The following is a 21,067-nucleotide window of genomic DNA, read 5'->3' as shown; positions in this document are numbered from 1 at the left end:
AAGGAAGTCATTTGTTTAAGGCCATGAAGCTTCCAGCAACAAAGTTGATACACATGCCAGATCAGTTTGCATTTCCAATGTGAAGTTGACTCTCCAAAAGAAAGATTTCAGGAAAATTTGCAGAACTCTTTTTTTTTTTTTCAGGATTCTGATATATACATCCCCTTACAATATCATGGTACAATCTCAGGAATTAGCTACTCAATATATTTTTATTTCCTAGACAATATTATTGCAAACTTTTAGGGATTTACAACTCCTGAGCTCCTTACTACATATTCAGAACAAGTTTTAGTTTAATTTCAATATAATGGGGAAAAAAATTAAAAGCAAAGGAAGTCTTTAACTGTTGAATTTTGGAATTTGAATACATTCTACAGATAGACAAAAGTATTAATACTATATCAAAGATAAAATATTGGATATTAGGTGCTAGGTAGACAATCACATCTGAAAACATTGAAACCTTTTCAGTAGAAGTTTAAACACCATAAAGGAACTAACCTAATCATTCTAAAAGAGATTGACTTTAAAAGATTCTAGAGTAAGACACTTGTGAAACTATGGCTGTGAGTGTGTGTGTGTGTCTGTGTGTGTGTCTGTGTGTGTTGGAGGTGGTACTCAGTCGTGTCCAACTCTTTGAGGTCCTTTCAGACTGTAGCCCACCAGGCTCCTCTGTCCTTGGGATTTTCCAGGCAAGAATACTGGAGTGGGCTGCAGATTCTCTTCTAAAATAGATGTATAAGCGCTCCAGATGAATGAGACAAAAGGAGAAAGACCAGACACTCTCCATGCTGACCTAAAAATCCATAGGACAATGTGTTCACAAATTTACCTTCTGTTTTCTGCTTTATCTTCTATTTTCTACTGAGATGACTGAAGAAGGGAGGAATGTTTAAAATCAATAAATCAGGAGGGAGGAGCTAAGATGGCGGAGGAATAGGATGGGGAGAACACTTTCTCCCCCACAAATTCATCAAAAGAACATTTAAACGCCGAGTAAATTCCACAAAACAACTTCTGGATGCCGGCAGAGGACATCAGGCACCCAGAAAAGCAACCCATGTCTTCGAAAGGAGGTAGGAAAAAATATATAAGACAAAAAAAGAAACAAAAGAGGGAGGGACAGAGCTCCATCCTAGGAAGGGAGTCTTAAAAAGAGAGAAGTTTCCAAACACCAGAAAACCTTCTCACTGTCGAATCTGTGCCGAGCCTTGGAAGCACAGAGGGCAACATAACAGGGAGGAAAAATAAATAAACAATTAAAACCCGCAGATTACGAGCCCTACGGTAACTCCCTCCGTGGAGAAGCAGCGCAGATGCCTGCAACCACCATTAGCAAGTGGGGGCTGGGCAGGGAGGCGCTGGGCAGGCTGCATCGCCTAGAATAAGGGTCTGGCCTGAATACCCCGAGTGCTATCTGAGCGAGATAATTTGGGCTAGCAAACCAGACTGTGGGATATCTACCACGCGAAAAGCCAGCCCTAACCTAAGACACCGCCAGGCCTGCTCACAGAACAAAGGACTGTACAGAGATAGCCAGCTGCAGACCGTCCCCCTCTGGTGACAGGCAGCCAGAGCCAGAAAGGGGCAATCGCAGCCCCAGAGAGACATTATCTACAAAACTGTAAGCAGGCTTCTTTGCTAACTAAAACTTCTTGGGGGTCTGGATGGTCAACATCTGCCTGAGAAGGTGCGCCAGTTGCACGCCTAGATAACCCAGCGGCGGGGAGGCAATAAGTCACAGCAATCGCGCTCGCCAAACACCTCATCACCTGAGCTACTCAGACCTGGGAAGGGCACAAAACGCTGGCCCAACGGAGTCTGCGCCTCTGAGGACTACCCGAGTGCCTGAACCTGAGCAGCTTAGACCTGGGAGGTGCAGGCAGCCCAGGACCGGCCTCAGATGATTCCCGGCGGAGCAACCTAGAGCCTGAGCAGTGTGGGCAGGGAGGCTACATGCGCCGTGAGTGGGGGCAGCCCAGTGTGGCTGAGGCACTGCGAGCACGCGCCAGTGTTATTTGTTTGCAGCGTCCCTCCCTCCCCACAGCGCGACTGAACAAGTGAGCCTAAAAAAAAAAAAAAAGTGTCCACCACCATCCCCTTTGTGTCAGGGCGGAAACCAGACACTGAAGAGACCAGGAAACAGAAGAAGCTATAACAGAGGGAACCGCCTTGGAAGCTACAGGCAATAGATTAAAACCCTGTGGTTAGAACTGAATACATAGGAAGGGGCCTATAGATCTTGAGAAATATAAGTCGGACCAAGGAACTAGCCGAAAATGAACTGACCCCACAATACCCAAAACAAAACCAGAGAAAGTCCTAGATATATTTTTACTATTTTTATTGTCATTCTTTCTTTTTTTATTATTATTATAAAAATTTTAAGTCCTCTATTATTCCTTTAATTTTCACTTTTATAACCTACTATTGCTTTGCAAAAAAAGAAAAAAGACCCTGTTTTCTTTTTGAAAAGCAAACTTCATATATATATTTTTTATAATTTTTGTGACCTTGTTTTTTTTTTTCTTCTTTTCTTTAACATTGTATTTTTGAAATTCCAAACTCTACTCTAGATTTTTAATTTTAGCTTTCTGGTATTTGTTATCAATTTCATACCTCTATATATATATATATATTTTTTTTTTTATAATATTTGTGACTTTTTTTTCTCTCTCTCTCTCTCTTTCTCTTCTTCTTTTATATAACATTGTATATCTGAAAATCCAAACTCTACTCTAGATTTTTAATTTATGCTTTTTGGTATTTGTTATCAATTTTGTACCTATATTTTCTTTATAATTTTTGCAACTTGATTTGTTTTTGTTTGTTTTTTCTCTCTTTTTCTTCTTCTTCTTTTTTTTTAACACTGTATTTTTGAAATTGCAGACTCTAGATTTTTAACTTTTGCTTTTTGGTATTTGTTATCAATTTTGTACCTATATTTTCTTTATAATTTTTGCAACTTGGTTTGTTTTTGTTTGTTTGTTTTCTCTCTTTCTTTTTCTTCTTCTTTTTTAACATTGTAGTTTTGAAATTCCAGACTCTACTCTAGATTTTTAACTTTTGCTTTTTGGTATTTGGTATCAATTTTGTACCTATATTTTCTTTATAATTTTTGTGACTTTGGTTTTTTTTCTCTCTTTCTTTTCCTTCTTCTTTTCTTTAACATCGTATTTTTGAAATTCCAAACTCTACTCTAGATTTTTAATTTTTGCTTTTATGTATTTGTTACCAATTTTGTACCTTTAAGAACCCAGTCTTCAGTACCCATTTTTCACTAGGGAGCGAGATTACTGGCTTGACTGCTCTCTCCCTCTTTGGACTCTCCTTTTTCTCTACCAGGTCACCTGTGTCTCCTCCCTAACCCCTCTCTACTCTATGCAACTCTGTGAATTTCTGTTTGTTCCAGAGGGAACTGATTACTGGCTGGATCTGTCTCCCTCCTTTTCATTCCCCCTTTTATCCTCCTGGCCACCTCTGTCTCCTTCCTCCTTCTTCTCTTCTCTGTATAATTCCATGAACATCCTGAGTGGTCCAATTGTGGAGTGCACATAAGGAAGTGATTACTGGCTAGCCCACTCTCTCCTCTATTGATTCCACCTCATCTCATTCGGGTCAGCTCTAACTCCCTCCTCCCTCTTCTCTTCTCCATGTAACGCTGTGAACCTCTCTGGGTGGCCCTTACGGTAAAAAAACATTTCATCTTTAATGTAGATGTTTTATCAATGGTGCTGTATAGAAGGAGAAGTTTTGAAACTACTGTAAAAATAAGACCGATAACTGGAAGCAGGAAGCTTAAGTCCAAACCCTAACTCCAGGGAACTCCTGACTCCAGGGAACATTAATTGACAGAAGCTCATCAAATGCCTCCATACCTACACTGAAACCAAGCTCCACACAAGAGCCAACAAGTTCCAGGGCAAGACATATCAAGCAAATTCTCCAGCAACACAGGAACACAGCCCTGAGCTCCAAGATACAGGCTGCCCAAAGTCACCCCAAAACCACAGACATCTCATAACTCATTACTGGACACTTCATTGCACTCCAGAGAGAAGAAATACAGCTCCACCCACCAGAACACCGACATAAGCTTCCCTAACAAAGAAACCTTGACAAGCCACCTATACAAACCCACACACAGTGAGAAAACGCCACAATAAAGAGAACTCCACAAACTGCCAGAATACAGAAAGGACACCCCAAACTCAGCAATTTAAACAAGATGAAGAGACAGAGGAATACCCAGCAGGTAAAGGAACAGGATAAATGCCCACCAAACCAAACCAAAGAGGAAGAGATAGGGAATCTACCTGATAAAGAATTCCGAATAATGATAGTGAAATTGATCCAAAATCTTGAAATCAAAATGGAATCACAGATTAATAGCCTGGAGACACGGATGGAGAAGATGCAAGAAAGGTTTAAAAAGGACCTAGAAGAAATAAAAAAGAGTCAATATATAATCAATAATGCAATAAATGAAATCAAAAACACTCTGGAGGCCACAAATAGTAGAATAACAGAGGCAGAAGATAGAATTAGTGAATTAGAAGATAGAATGGTAGAAATAAATGAATCAGAGAGGAAAAAAGAAAAACGAATTAAAAGAAATGAGGACAATCTCAGAGACCTCCAGGACAATATTAAATGGTACAACATTCTAATCCTAGGGGTCCCAGAAGAAGAAGACAAAAAGAAAGAGCATGAGAAAATACTTGAGGAGATAAGAGTTGAAAACTTCCCTAAAATGGGGAAGGAAATAATCACTCAAGTCCAAGAAACCCAGAGAGTCCCAAACAGGATAAACCCAAGGCGAAACACCCCAAGACACATATTAATCAAATTAACAAAGATCAAACACAAAGAACAAATATTAAAAGGAGCAAGAGAAAAACAACAAATAACATACAAGGGAATTCTCATAAGGATAACAGCTAATCTTTCAATAGAAACTCTTCAAGCCAGGAGGGAATGGCAAGACATACTTAAAGCAATGAAAGAAAATAACCTACAGCCCAGATTATTCTACCCAGCAAGGATCTCATTCAAATATGAAGGAGAAATCAAAAGCTTTACAGACAAACAAAAGCTGAGAGAATTCAGCACCACCAAACCAGCTCTCCAACAAATACTAAAGGATATTCTCTAGACAGGAAACACAAAAATGGTGTATAAATTTGAGCCCAAAATAATAAAGTAAATGGCAATGGGATCATACTTATCAATAATTACCTTAAACGTAAATGGGTTGAATGCCCCAACCAAAAGACAAAGACTGGCTGAATGGATACAAAAACAAGACCCCTACATATGCTGTCTACAAGAGACCCACCTCAAAACAGGGGACACATACAGACTGAAAGTGAAGGGCTGGAAAAAGATTTTCCATGCAAATAGGGACCAAAAGAAAGCAGGAGTAGCAATACTCATATCAGACAAAATAGACTTTAAAACAAAGGCTGTGAAAAGAGACAAAGACAGTCACTACATAATGATCAAAGAATCAATCCCAGAAGAAGATATAACAATTATAAATATATATGCACCCAACATGGGAGCACGACAATATGTAAGGCAAATGCTAACAAGTATTAAAGGAGAAATTAACAATAACACAATAATAGTGGGAGACTTTAATACCCCACTCACACCTATGGATAGATCAACTAAACAGAAAATTAACAAGGAAAAACAAACTTTAAATGATACAATAGACCAGTTAGACCTAATTGATACCTATAGGACATTTCATCCCAAAACAATGAATTTCACTTTTTTCTCAAATGCACATGGAACCTTCTCCAGGATAGATCTCATCCTGGGCCATAAATCTAACCTTGGTAAAGTCAAAAAAATAGAAATCATTCCAAGCATCTTTTCTGACCACAATGTAGTAAGATTAGATCTCAATAACAGGAAAAAAAACTATTAAAAATTCCAACATATGGAGGCTGAAGAACACGCTGCTGAATAACCAAAAAATCACAGAAGAAATCAAAAAAGAAATCAAAATTTGCATAGAAATGAATGAAAATGAAACACAACAACCCAAAACCTGTGGGACACTGTAAACGCAGTCCTAATGGGAAAGTTCATAGCCATACAGGCATACCTCAAGAAACAAGAAAAAAGTCAAATAAATAACCTAACTCTACACCTAAAGCAACTAGAAAAGGAAGAAATGAAGAACCCCAGGGTTAGTAGAAGGAAAGAAATCGTAAAAACTAGGGCAGAAATAAATGCAAAAGAAACAAAAGAGACCATAGCAAAAATCAACAAAGCCAAAAGCTGGTTCTTTGAAAGGATAAATAAAATTGACAAACCATTAGCCAGACTCATCAAGAAACAAAGGGAGAAAAATCAAATCAATAAAATTAGAAATGAAAATGGAGAGATCACAACAGACAACACAGAAATACAAAGGATCATAAGAGACTACTATCAGCAATTATATGCCAATAAAATGGACAATGTGGAAGAAATGGACAAATTCTTAGAAAAGTACAACTTTCCAAAACTGAACCAGGAAGAAATAGAAAATCTTAACAGACCCATCACAAGCACAGAAATTGAAACTGTAATCAGAAATCTTCCAGCAAATAAAAACCCAGTTCCAGATGGCTTCACAGCTGAATTCTACCAAAAATTTAGAGAAGAGCTAACACCTATCCTGCTCAAACTCTTCCAGAAAAATTTCAGAGACAGGTAAACTTCCAAACTCATTCTATGAGGCCACCATCACCCTAATACCAAAACCTGACAAAGATGCCACAAAAAAAGAAAACTACAGGCCAATATCACTGATGAACATAGATGCAAAAATCCTTAACAAAATTCTAGCAATCAGAATCCAACAACACATTAAAAAGATCATACACCATGACCAAGTGGGCTTTATCCCAGGGATGCAAGGATTCTTCAATATTCACAAATCAATCAATGTAATACACCACATTAACAAATTGAAAAATAAAAACCATATGATTATCTCAATAGATGAAGAGAAAGCCTTTGACAAAATTCAACATCCATTTATGATCAAAACTCTCCAGAAAGCAGGAATAGAAGGAACATACCTCAACATAATAAAAGCTATATATGACAAACCCACAGCAAACATTATCCTCAATGGTGAAAAATTGAAAGCATTTCCCCTAAAGTCAGGAACAAGACAAGGGTGCCCACTTTCACCATTACTATTCAACATAGTTTTGGAAGTTTTGGCCACAGCAATCAGAGCAGAAAAAGAAATAAAAGGAATCCAAATTGGAAAAGAAGAAGTAAAACTCTCACTATTTGCAGATGACATGATCCTCTACATAGAAAACCCTAAAGACTCCACCAGAAAATTACTAGAACTAATCAATGATTATAGTAAAGTTGCAGGATATAAAATCAACACACAGAAACCCCTGCATTCCTATCCACTAATAATGAGAAAACAGAAAGAGAAATTAAGGAAACAATTCCATTCACCATTGCAACGGAAAGAATAAAATACTTAGGAATATATCTACCTAAAGAAACTAAAGACCTATATATAGAAAACTATAAAACACTGGTGAAAGAAATCAAAGAGGACACTAACAGATGGAGAAATATACCATGTTCATGGATTGGAAGAATCAACATAGTGAAAATGAGTATACTACCCAAAGCATTTATAGATTCAATGCAATCCCTATCAAGCTACCAACAATATTCTTCACAGAGCTAGAACAAATAATTTCACAATTTGTATGGAAATACAGAAAACCTCAAATAGCCAAAGCTATCTTGAGAAAGAAAAATGGAACTGGAGGAATCAACCTACCTGACTTCAGGCTCTACTACAAAGCTACAGTCATCAAGACAGTATGGTACTGGCACAAAGACAGAAATATCGATCAATGGAACAAAATAGAAAGCCCAGAGATAAATCCACGCACATATGGACACCTTATCTTTGACAAAGGAGGCAAGAATTTACAATGGATTAAAGACAATCTCTTTAACAAGTGGTGCTGGGAAAACTGGTCAACCACTTGTAAAAGAATGAAACTAGAGCATTTTCTAACACCATACACAAAAATAAACTCAAAATGGATTAAAGATCTAAACGTAAGACCAGAAACTATAAAACTCCTAGAGGAGAACATAGGCAAAACACTCTCTGACATACATCACAGCAGGATCCTCTATGACCCACCTCCCAGAATATTGGAAATAAAAGCAAAAATAAACAAATGGGACCTAATTAAAAGCTTCTGCACAACAAAGCAAACTATAAGCAAGGTGAAAAGACAGCCTTCAGAATGGGAGAAAATAATAGCAAATGAAACAACTGACAAACAACTAATCTCAAAAATATATAAGCAACTCCTACAGCTCAACTCCAGAAAAATAAATGACCCAATCAAAAAATGGGCCAAAGAACTAAATAGACATTTCTCCAGAGAAGACATACAGATGGCTAACAAACACATGAAAAGATGCTCAACATCACTCATTATCAGAGAAATGCAAATCAAAACCACTATGAGGTACCATTTCACACCAGTCAGAATGGTTGCGATCCAAAAGTCTACAAGCAATAAATGCTGGAGAGGGTGTGGAGAAGAGGGAACCCTCTTACACTGTTGGTGGGAATGCAAACTAGTACAGCCACTATGGAGAACAGTGTGGAGATTCCTTAAAAAACTGTAAATAGAACTGCCTTATGATCCAGCAATCCCACTGCTGGGCATACACACTGAGGAAACCAGAAAGGAAAGAGACACGTGTACCCCAATGTTCATCGCAGCACTGTTTATAATAGCCAGGACATGGAAGCAACCTAGATGTCCATTAGCAGATGAATGGATAAGAAAGCTGTGGTACATATACACAATGGAGTATTACTCAGCCATTAAAAAGAATACATTTGAATCAGTTCTAATGAGGTGGATGAAACTGGAGCCTATTATACAGAGTGAAGTAAGCCAGGAAGAAAAACACCAATACAGTATACTAACACATATATATGGAATTTAGAAAGATGGTAACAATAACCCTGTGTACGAGACAGCAAAAGAGACACTGATGTATAGAACAGTCTTTTGAACTCTGTGGGAGAGGGAGAGCATGGGATAATTTGGGAGAATGGCATTGAAATACGTATAATATCATATATGGAACGAGTCACCAGTCCAGGTTCAATGCACGATACTGGATGCTTGGGGCTGGTGCACTGGGACGACCCAGAGGGATGGTATGGGGAGGGAGGAGGGAGGAGGGTTCAGGATGGGGCACACGTGTATGCCTGTGGCAGATTCATTTAGATATATGGCAGAACCAATACAATATTGTAAAGTTTAAAAATAAAATAAAAATTAAAATAAAATAAAATCAATAAATCATACAATGTGTTATTTTTCTTATGAAATGATAGAAAAAATATTGATGTAACCTCTGCTTGACCTTACACTCAGAACCAAGGATTAGGTGTCTAATGCCACACAAAATAACAGAAAGACTAGAAGGAATAAAAATTCAATAGAACTAAGTAAATAGCAATCCTTTTCGGAAAAAAAATACTTTTCTCTAAAAACTGGGTATGAAACAAAAGGATAAATCACTTTGCTTTTTAAAGCAAAAGTCATATCATAAGACCCATCTGTAAGATTTTACTTTAAAATCATAAAAGGCAGAATTAAGTTTTATTTTCATTTTTTTCCTTGGGTCTTTCTTTTCTTCCCCCTTTCTTCCTTCTTTTCTCCTTTCGTCCTTTCCTCTGTTTCTCCCTTCCTCGCATCAAATCCAAAACCATATTTTAAATGCAAATAGCTACATTTTTAATTAAAAAAAAAACCTAACATTGTCATTTCCACTGAGTGGGCAAATACATATAAAAATCTCCTCAATGTCATAGTGGTTTACAGAAATGCAACTCAAAGTGGGGTTGGCAGACCAGTTCTAGTCTTTGAATTGTTACTGATATGCAATAAAATAAACAGAGAAATAAAGTAATGTTGGATGTGTTTTGAAAATTCTATCAGTTCAATTCAGTCACTCAGTCTTGTCCAACTCTTTACAACCCCATGGACTGCAGCACACCAGGTTTCCCTGTCCATCACCAACTCCCAGAGCCTACTCAAACTCATGTCAGTGATGCCATTCAACCATCACATCCTCTGTCACTCTCCTCCCGCCTTCAATCTTTCCCAGCATCAGGGTCTTTTCCAAGGAGTTCTTTGCATCAGGTGACCAAAGTATTGGAGTTTCAGCTTCAGCATCAGTCCTTCCAATGAAAATTCAGGACTGATCTCCTTTAGGATGGACTGGTTGGATCTCCTTGCAGTTCAAGGGACTCTCAAGAGTCTTATCCAACACCACAGTTCAAGAGCATCAATTCTTCAGCACTCAGCTCTCTTTATCCAACTCTCACGTCCATACATGACTACTAGAAAAACCATAGCATTGACTAGACAGAACTTTGTTGGAAAAGTAATGTCTCTGCTTTTTACCATGCTGTCTAGGTTGGTCACAGCTTTTCTTCCAAGGAGCAAGCGTCTTCTAATATCATGGCTGCAGTCACAACTTCAGTGGTTTTGGAGCCACAAAAAATAACTTCTCTCACTGTTTCCATTGTTTCCCCATCTATTTGCCATGAAGTGATGGGTCTGGATGCCATGATCTTACTTTTCTGAATGTTGAGTTTTAACCCACTTTTTCCACTCTCCTCTTTCACTTTCATCGAGAGGTTCTTTAGTTCTTCACTTTCTCCCATAAGGGTGAAATCATCTGTGTATCTGAGGTTATTGATATTTCTCCCAGAAATCTTGATTCCAGCTTGTGCTTCATCCACCCCAGTGTTTCTCATGATGTACTCTGCATAGAAGTTAAATAAGCAGGGTGACAATATACAGCCTTGATGTACTCTTTTCCCGATTTGGAACCAGTCTATTGTTTCATGACCAGTTCTAACTGTTGCTTCTTGACATGCATACAGATTTCTTAGGAGGTTGGTCAAGCTTTCTGGTATTCCCATCTCTTTCAGAATTTTCCATAGTTTGTTGTGAACCACACAAATGTTTTGGCACAGTAAATAAAGCAAAGGTAGATGTTTTTCTGGAATTGTCTTGGTTTTTCGATGATTCAACAGATTTTGGCAGTTTGATCTCTGGCTTCTCTACTTTTTCTAAGTCCAGCTTGAACATCTGGAAGTTCACAGTTCACATACTGTTAAAGCCTGGCTTGGAGAATTTTGAGCATTACTTTACTAACATATGAGATGAGTGAAATTGTGAGATAGTTTGAGCATTATTTGGCATTGCCTTTCTTTGGGATTGGAAGGAAAACTGAACTTTTCCAGTCTTGTGGGCACTGCTGAGTTTTCCAAATTTGCTGGCATATTGAGTGCAGCACTTTCACAGCATCACCATTTAGGATTTGAAATAGCTCAATTGGAATTCCATCACCTCCACTAGCTTTGTTTGTAGTGATGCTTCCTAAGGTCCACTTGACTTTGCATTCCAGGATGTCTGGATCTAGGTGAGTGGACCACACCATCGTGATTTTCTGGGTCATGAAGATCTTTGTTGTATAGTTCTTCTGTGTATTCCTGCCACCTCAACTTAATATCTTCTGCTTCTGTTAGGTCCATACGATTTCTGTCCTTTATTGTGCTCATCTTTGCATGAAATGTTCCCTTGGTATCTCTAATTTTCTTGACAAGATCTCTAGTCTTTCTCATTCCATTGTTTTTCTCTATTTCTTTGCATTGATCACTGAGGAAGGCTATCTTTTCTCTCCTTGCTATTCTTTGGAACTCTGCATTCAAATGGATATATCTTTCCTTTTCTCCTTCGCCTTTAGCTTCTCTTCTTTTCACAGCTATTTGTAAGGCCTCCTCAGACAACCATTTGCCTTTTTGCATTGCTTTTTCTTGGGCATGGTCTTGATCACTGCCTCCTGTAGAGTTTCACGAACCTCTATCCATAGTTCTTCAGGCACTCTTTCAGATCTAATCCCTTGAATCTATTTGTCACTTCTACTTTATAATCCTAAGGGATTTGATTTAGGTCACACAAGAATGGTCTAGTGGTTTTCCCTACTTTCTTCAATTTAAGTCTGAATGTGGCAATAAGGAGTTCATGATCTGAGCCACAGTCAGTGCCTGGTAATTTTTTTTGCTGACTGTACAGAGCTTCTCATCTTTGGCTGCAAAGAATATAATCAATCTGATTTCAGTATTGACCATCTGGTGATGTCCATGTGTAGAGTCTTCTCTTGTGTTGCTGGAAGAGGGTGTTTGCTGTGACCAGTGCGTTCTCTTGGCAAAACTCTATTAGCCTTTGACCTGCTTCATTTTGAAGTCCAAGGCCAAATTTGCCTGTTACTCTAGGTGTTTCTTGACTTCCTACTTTTGCATTCCAGTACCCTATAATGAAGATGACACCTTTTGGGGGTGTTAGTTCTAGAAGGTCTTGTAGGTCTTCACAGAACTGTTCAGCTTCTTCAGCATTACTGGTTGGGACATAGACCTGGATTACTGTGATATTAAATGGATTGCCTTGGAAACGAACAGAGATCATTCTGTTGTTTTTGAGATTGTTGAATAAAAATACACATACAAGCTTCCATTTTATTTCTCTACTAGTTCATTTATATTATAGTTTATAAACCCTAAAATAGTCTGAGGAGAGAAAAATGAGTATTTTCCCTCAAGTAACTCTTAGAATCATTGATTAATGATGAGCTTCAGCAACAAATTGAAATCATTTTGAGTCCCAACTCTGCCAAACTCTTATTGTATTATGTTGGGCAAATTATTTCATCTCTTTAATTTCAAATTCCTCATCTAAAAATGAGTACCTACTTCATATGCCTGTTGTGTGGTCCTTGGACAAGCAACAGGAATATCACCTAGGTGCCTGTTTGAAATGCAGATTTTCAGATCTACCCCAGACTTACCAAATCAAAATCTGCATTTTAACAAGATTCCCTGGGCTATTCATGTGCACAAATACAGTGCTTATGTTTGGCATATTAAAAATTGATCAGGACTATTGGTTGTTGTTGATTTTATTCATAACAATAATATGTAAATATCATTCTTACAATAAAGATTGATATTCAAGACTCATGTAAATACAGAGACATAAAAATCAAACCATTTCCTTTCTGATGTTTTACAAGTACCTAAAAAGATACAGAATATAAAGCAGATCTTGTGGATACTAATAACCAAGAGACACATGCTTCTCATCCTCAAATATCCCATCAGATAAAATATAAGCCAAGTACATCTAACAGAAATAACAAAGTGTTCTAACTTATGGGTATGGGAATAAAGAATTTATTTCCAGAGGAAAATGGATAAATTGAGGCAATGCTAGTTCAAAATAGTACTTTTGAACAAAGAGTAAATTGTATTTGACCTGAGGAAAAAAAAGACAAAGGGAGAAGAAAAATCACTTTGTGCCCAGCCAATAACACTGTATATATTTGGTCTTATGTCAGAAATAACCTGAATGTTCAAGGGCTTAATGTTAACTCCAGTCAAATGTCCTTTAAAGTTATCCTGCTGTGACTAGGCGATACAAAGGTCACATACCATTTCAGCTGCAATGGGAAAGCTCAGTGGGAAGTAAAGAATGAAATTGCTTGCTACTTATCTTTAGATTCTCTGTCTAGGTTTCTGAAAAACCATACACAGGTAGCAAATACAGCTTAGTAATGATTTTTTAGAATTGACACATGAAGTTTAAGAAAGGAAAGAAAAGGAGCACTTTTTTTTTTTTAACTTTACAGTATTGTATTGGTTTTGCCATACATTGACATGAATCCACAGGGAGCACATTGATATTTGCCATTTTATAGAATAAAGGTAAATCCCAACAAGGAGAGCACCTTGGCTTGATATCACCATTGATGTCCCTGAGATCAAAGTAGATGCCTAGTAGGATAGTTTAAAATCTAATATACAACTGATTGCTCCCTTCTGTTAAAGCCACATACAAAGATTGCCCAGGGCAAAGAGACATAAACACCGCTAATGCCCCCATTTCACTTAGAAAACCTTTATTTTCTTTTCAACTCCATATATCTGATTTTTGTAAAAGCTGAACTTATACAAAATGAGAACTTCAAATTAGCCATAGAAAAGTACTATTCTACAATGCCAAACACCGAGATATCTTCCAGATATGCATGGTTGCCACTGTTTTCTCTGTACCATGCACTGTTCTAGATACTAAAAGATGGATGTAAAAGAAATCAGAGGAATTTCCTCTGTGATATTTACTGGAAATACATAAGGAACCAACTGACACAGCAGGTGGCACGAGCAGATGTAAGAGACTTGGGTTCCATCCCTGGGTTGGGAAGATCCCTGGAGAAGGGCACAGCAACTCACTCCAGTATTCTTGGCCTGGGGAATCCCATGGACAGAGGAAGCCCACCAGGCACTATAGGGTCTCATGGAGTCAGACATGACTGAAGCAACTTAGCACATACGCACATAAGGAACATGCAGAGGTGTATGTAATATTTTACAGTGAGTCCAGATTCCTGGCTTCCACTCTGTTCCCATCCACTTTTCACTTTATGACATGTTTCAGTATAGCATATAAATGATGTCTTGAAAGTCTGTGCTCCATCAATGTATCCATAGTTTAAAGACTCATATGTCTCTGGCCACACCACCCTGAATGCACCAAATCTCGTCTGATCTCGGAAGCTAAGCAGGGTCGGGCCTGGTTAGTACTTGGATGGGAGACCACCTGGGACTACCGGGTGCTGTAGGCTTTCGGAGAAGGCAATGGCACCCCACTCCAGTACTCTTGCCTGGAAAATCCCATGGATGGAGGAGCCTGGTAGGCTGTAGTCCATGGGGTCGCTAAGAGTCGGACACGACTGAGCGACTTCACTTTCACTTTTCACTTTCCTGCATTGGAGAAGGAAATGGCAACCCACTCCAGTGTTCTTGCCTGGAGAATCCCAGGGACGGGGGAGCCTGGTGGGCTGCCGTCTATGGGGTCGCACAGAGTCGGACACGACTAAAGCGACTTAGCAGTAGCAGTAGTATGATACTAAAACAGCTGATCTGTAAGTTTAAAAAATTTTTGAAACTAAAATTCAGCCATTGTATTTCTCAAATGTGTAGAAACAAGATAAGTGCTTTCATAAAATTCTTTATATATTGTGAGAGAAAACCATTTTAAAATATCACAAAACTTTATGAACCAGACCTCAAATACATTATCTTTATTATTAAGGAAATGTAAAGTAATATCAATGGAAGTAATTCAACAGTAATTAGTTTCATATGCCATTCTTACACTAATACAGAGTGTAATTTTTTAACTGGTTCCAAAGTTCAAAATTAAATGATTAGTTTCTAAGACTGTATTATCATTTTGTTTTAGGCCAAAAAGGAAGTTGGAAAAGCTTTATTTTAAAAGTCATGGTATTGTTTAATTTTTCTAAGAATCTTCCTAAAGTACTTGTGAATAATTGTGTTCAATTATTCATAATGAAAGTTAATTTGACAGTTAATTATAATAAAGGAGAGGGCTTTCCAAACATAAACCAGGTGCTTAATTCCTAAGGGATAAACTATACTGACAGAAATCTGTCCTTGAGGTAGCCCTACTACTATACGCTAGCCCCCAAGTTAACATTTCATACTTTAAGAGCTAAAAGAAAAAAAAGGATGATATTTTTGATGATGTAGTCTATGCTGATTTTTCTCAGAGAAGAGCATGAAATAGTGAGTCGAACAAGCTTTGGTCTGAATTCTTAATTTCACCTTTCATCAGCTGTGTGATTGGAGCAAATTGCTTGACTCTCTGAGATCACAATTTTTTCCAGCTATAAAAACTTGATTAAAATATGAAATTTTGGCTTTGTTGGGATAATTAAAATAAATGAAGAGAGTTACATCTGTTCCTGAGATACAGAAGGCACAAAATAATTGTTAGCTCTCCTTTCTTCCTCTTCCTTCACATTGGGAGGAGGAAAATACTTGTAATTCCCTCAAGGTCCTCAATAGATTTTTTAAAATTACATTTTATGACATTTATCAGTTAATAATTTTTTACACATTCATTAGCTCTTTTAATGTTTCCATTAACCATGTGCTGGGGCAAAACATAATTATTTCTTTTATTTTTTTTTTTTACAAGTAAAGAAACTGATTAAGGGAAGTTAATTAAATTAAGTTCAGAAACCTAGAAAATGACAAAATGGGATGTAAACCCAAGTCTGTCTGATTTCACAATCTATTCCCTAGCTCTTGCATCACTTTCTCCTAAGCCAACAGAACAAAAATCTTGACTAAACTGTATAAAATTAGGAAAATTGGTATGATTATGGAGTTTTTCTAAATGTAGAATATATTCATATTTTTTAAATTGGGAGATTATCCTTTATTAGAATAAAGCATATCTTTATCTTAAAGCAGTAATGAGAGTAGATGGCAGAGGTTTCTCATGTCTTTTTTAGTTAAAATTAGACATTATCAAACCTACATGTTTCTGTTATTTTTTAAAATTTTACTGGACTGAAAGGCAGAAGTCTACAAATCATACACTATGGCAAGGAACTTTGTATTATTAGCACTCATATTTTTTAAATGAAATTTCACTGAAATAGCCTGAGACTTCCCAATGAAGCTAACCCCAGAGAATATTATATAATGATGTGGGTAAATCTTAGTATCAGTTATAAACTAAAAGTTCTAAAAAGTGTATTTAGAATTTTAATAGATTGCAAATGTGGTAGTTTCAGCAGAACTATGAAGTTTGGTGGTGGCAAATTATTCAATAGTTACAAGCCATGCGTTGATGGGACAGAAGAGACTGCAGGGATCGTGGCGACTATCAGATGAAGCAGCCCTCCAGAGGAAGTCAGCTACCAAGGGGCAGCGGAGTTCATGACGATTTTATGTAAGGAAGAGCCACAAGGACCTCAGACTTATGAGACCATACTGGGGTTAGCACGACTCTAACACTGCAATAATGATTTTCCATGGTTTTTTAAAACATATGCCCATTTTCCATAGCCCATCTGACAGACAGAGTGCCTGAAGAACTATGGACAGAGGTTCATGACATTGTACAGGAGGCAGTGATCAAGACCATCCCCAAGGAAAAGCAATACAAAAAGGCAAAATGGTTGTCTGAGGAGGCCTTACAAATAGCTGAGAAAAGAGAGAAGCTAAAGGAAAGGAGAAAAGGAAAGATATATCCATTTGAATGCAGAGTTCCAAAGAATAGCAAGGAGAGAAAAGATAGCCTTCCTCAGTGATTAATGCAAAGAAATAGAGGAAAACAATAGAATGGGAAAGACTATAGATCTAATCAAGAAAATTAGAGATACCATGGGAACATTTCATGAAAAGATGGGATCAATAAAGGACAGAAATGGTATGGGCCTAACAGAAGCAGAAGATATTAAGAGGTGGCAAGAATACACAGAAGAACTATACAAAAAAGATCTTCATGACCCAGATAACCTTGATGGTGTGATCACCAACCTAGAGCCAGACTTCCTGGAATGCAAAGTCAAGTGGGCCTTAGGAAGCATCACTATGAACAAAGCTAGTGGAGGTGATGGAGTTCCAGTTGAGCTATTTCAAATCTTAAAAGTTGATGTTGAGATAGTGCTGTACTCAATGTGCCAGCAAATTTGGAAAACTCAGCAGTGGTCAAAAGACTGGAAAAGGTCAGTTTTCATTCCAGTCCCAAAGAAAGGCAATGCCAAACATTTCTCAGACCAGCACACAATTGCACTCATCTCATACACTAGTAAAGTAATGCTCAAAATGCTTCAAGCCAGGCTTCAACAGTACATGAACTGTGAACTTCCAGATGTTCAAGCTGGATTTAGAAAAGGCAGAGAAACCAGAGATCAAAATGCCAACATCCACTGGATCATCAAAAAAGCAAGAGAGTTCCAGAAAAACATCTATTTCTGCTTTATTGAATATGCCAAAGCCTTTGACTGTGTGGATCACAATAAACTGTGGAAAATTCTTCAAGAGATGGGAATACCAGACCATCTGACAAGCCTCCTGAGAAATCTGTATGCAGGTCATGAAGCACCAGTTAGAACTGGACATGGAACAACAGTCTGGTTCCAAATCGGGAAAGGAGTATGTCAAGGCTCTATTGTCACCCTGCTTATTTAACTTATATGCAGAGTACATCATGAGAAACGCTGGGCTGGAAGAAGCACAAACTGGAATCAATATTTCCAGGAGAAATATCAATAACCTTAGATATGCAGTTGACACCACCCTTATGGCAGAAAGTAAAAAAGAACTAAAGAGCCTCTTGATGAAAGTGAAAGAGGAGAGTGAGAACGTTGGCTTAAAACTCAACATTCAGAAAACTAAGAGCATGGCATCCGGTCCCATCACTTCATGGCAAATAGATGGGGAAACAATGGAAACAATGAGATAATTTATTTTGGGGGGCTCCAAAATCACTGCAGATGCTGACTTCAGTCATTAAATTAAAAGACACTTGCTCCTTGGAAGAAAAGTCATAACCAACCTAGACAGCATATTAAAAAGTAGAGACATTACCTTGCCAACAAAAGTCTGTCTAGTCAAAGCTATGGTTTTTCCAGTAGTCATATATGAATGGGAGGGTTGGACTATAAAGAAAGCTGAGTGCCAAAAAATTGTTGCTTTTGAATGTAGTGTTGGAGAAGATTCTTGAGAGTCCCTTGTACTGCAAGGAGATCCAAGCAGTTCATCCTAAAGGAAATCAGTTCTGAATATTCATTGGAAGGACTGATACTGAAGCTGAAACTCCAGTACTTTGGCCACCTCATGCGAAGAGTTGACTCACTGGAAAAGACCCTAATCCTGGGAGGGATTGGGGGCAGGAGGAGAAGGGGACAACAGAGGATGAGATATTTGGATGGCATCATCAACTTGATGGACTTGAGTTTGAGTAAACTCCGGGAGTTGGTGATGGACAGGGAGGCCTGGCATGCTGTGGTTCATGGGGTCTGAAGGAGTCGGACACAACTGAGTGACTGAACTCAACTGAACTTAATGCTCATAAGGATAGAGCCCTAATTCAATAGAGATGATGGTGTCCTTATAAAAAAAAAAAAAAAGGAAAAACGATATCTCATTCTCCATAAACACACCCTGAGAAAAGCTACATGAGTACACAGTCAGACACAACTGAGAGACTGAACTGTACTGATTTTCCATAGCATAAAATTCTCCTTCTTTATTTATTCTTAGACACAGTCTGAAGTACCTGGCTGGGCAAATAATGTTTCAAGGGTCTGAGATTGAGTAACCTGTATTTCATATATACCCCATCCTCCTTTTTCCCCAGAAATAAGGCTAGGTTGCCTAATGCAAAAACCATGAATATTTAAATACCCTTGCATATCACTTACACTGCACATCCATACTACAGTACAATTCCTTCTTTACCCAGTGATGTACATCAATGCACATATGGCATTTGGCACATGACTGGCACTTAGGAAGTGGATGGATGCATGGAATCTCTAGCATAGACATGAGATCTAGTAAAAACTCTCCTTGAGAGTCCCTACAGAAGGCAATGCCAAGACATTTCAACAGAACTTTAGAGTCATTGAAACACCATCAGTATTTGAAGACCCATATTCCAAATCTGGTTTACACTCATGAAATCCAAGAAATCTTATATATGTCATCACTGGTTTTGATAATTATATAATCTTGCAATGAAAAACGAGGAGAAAAATAAAGAAATCTCTCATTTGACATACCTTTGCCAATAGGCCCTTCACTAGGTTTCCTTGATGATGTAAAGCACCACATGTAGTTAATGTTGACAAAATGGCACTAAACACATTCACAATGTAAGATAAAATTCATGCTATTATTTTTTACAACTTTAAAAGCAAATCTAGGGATAGCAGAGTAGTTGAGAGCTCATACAGATATAGTATTTATCTTCAATAAACTGTTTTTTCCCCATTGGGAATTATAAACAGGAAACTTAGAACTGGTTTTGGGTTCTTTGAAATCAAGGAAAAATCAAAATGATATTTAAAAATCTAGGGTAATAGGTTAAGACACAGGGAGTTAAATCATGTAACCCATGCTCTCATGATTGGGTTTAGCAGAAGCCCTTGGGATAATAAAATAAGCTCCAATATACCAAAAGACAGAATTTTAAACTTTGATAATACAAATATTTTAAAAGTGTGAAAACTTTAACATCAGTGTTTAGAACACTGCAGATTTTCCCAACTGAAAAAGATAACTAGAATATTTTCTCAAATAAGCAATGAATGGAATATGTTTTATTAAATATATGTTCATGAGAACCATAGCTCTACACGTAAAATATATAAATGCCTCAGAGTCTCAGGTCCTTTTAAAATCTTAATAATTAAAAAAAATAAAATAAAATAAAATCTTAATAATTTAAAGCCATTTAAGGGACTGCAGAGAAAAAGAGGTATCTGCAAATTATAAAATTCATTTAATGTCTGATACACTTTCATACAATAAGAAAATTCAATATTCAGAAGACTTCCTAAGAAGACAGAGAAGGAAGTACACAACTCTGGCTGAAAGTCTGCAAAGAAATTGGTGTGATTCCAGAGCATGGACATAGTTGTAAATGCACAGAAAACATAACATCTGAACTACCTATAAAGAAATTACTAGCAATTTTCCATGTGGGCAGTGAAAACATAAACATTCTAGGCAGAAAAAATAGCAGAAGCAGTAGTATGATATATTATTTAATACTCTTTTGGCCATAAGAGACAGGAAACACAACCTAAATTGGCCAGTGGGGGGAAAAAAAAAGAGATGTTGGCTCATAGACCAACATCTATGATACAGTCAAGGTCCAGGCATAAAAACAGAAACTGTGTTACGGATTTCAAATGGAAAGCATTTTCTACAGTGAGTTGGTTATTCTGATGTTGGAAGCAAAAGGAGTTCCTCAGTTGACCCAAATATTAGTAAATTCAGGGCAAATTTGGACATGAGTTTGAACAAACTCCAGGAAATAGTGAAGGACAGGGAGGCCTGGCACGTGGCAGTCCTTGGGGTTGCAAA

The 21,067-nt window shown here is 37.6% G+C and overlaps 1 pseudogene; it reads left to right on the top strand.

The window, feature by feature from the left end:
* The first annotated feature begins 14,659 nt into the window (after nt 1–14,659).
* LOC129642400 (uncharacterized) lies at nt 14,660–14,778 on the top strand (annotated as a pseudogene).
* Nucleotides 14,779–21,067: the final 6,289 nt, after the last annotated feature.

Source organism: Bubalus kerabau, chromosome 1 (assembly GCF_029407905.1).
Source record: "Bubalus kerabau isolate K-KA32 ecotype Philippines breed swamp buffalo chromosome 1, PCC_UOA_SB_1v2, whole genome shotgun sequence".
NCBI lineage: Eukaryota > Metazoa > Chordata > Mammalia > Artiodactyla > Bovidae > Bubalus > Bubalus kerabau.
This window is presented reverse-complemented; position numbering and strand designations above follow the sequence as displayed.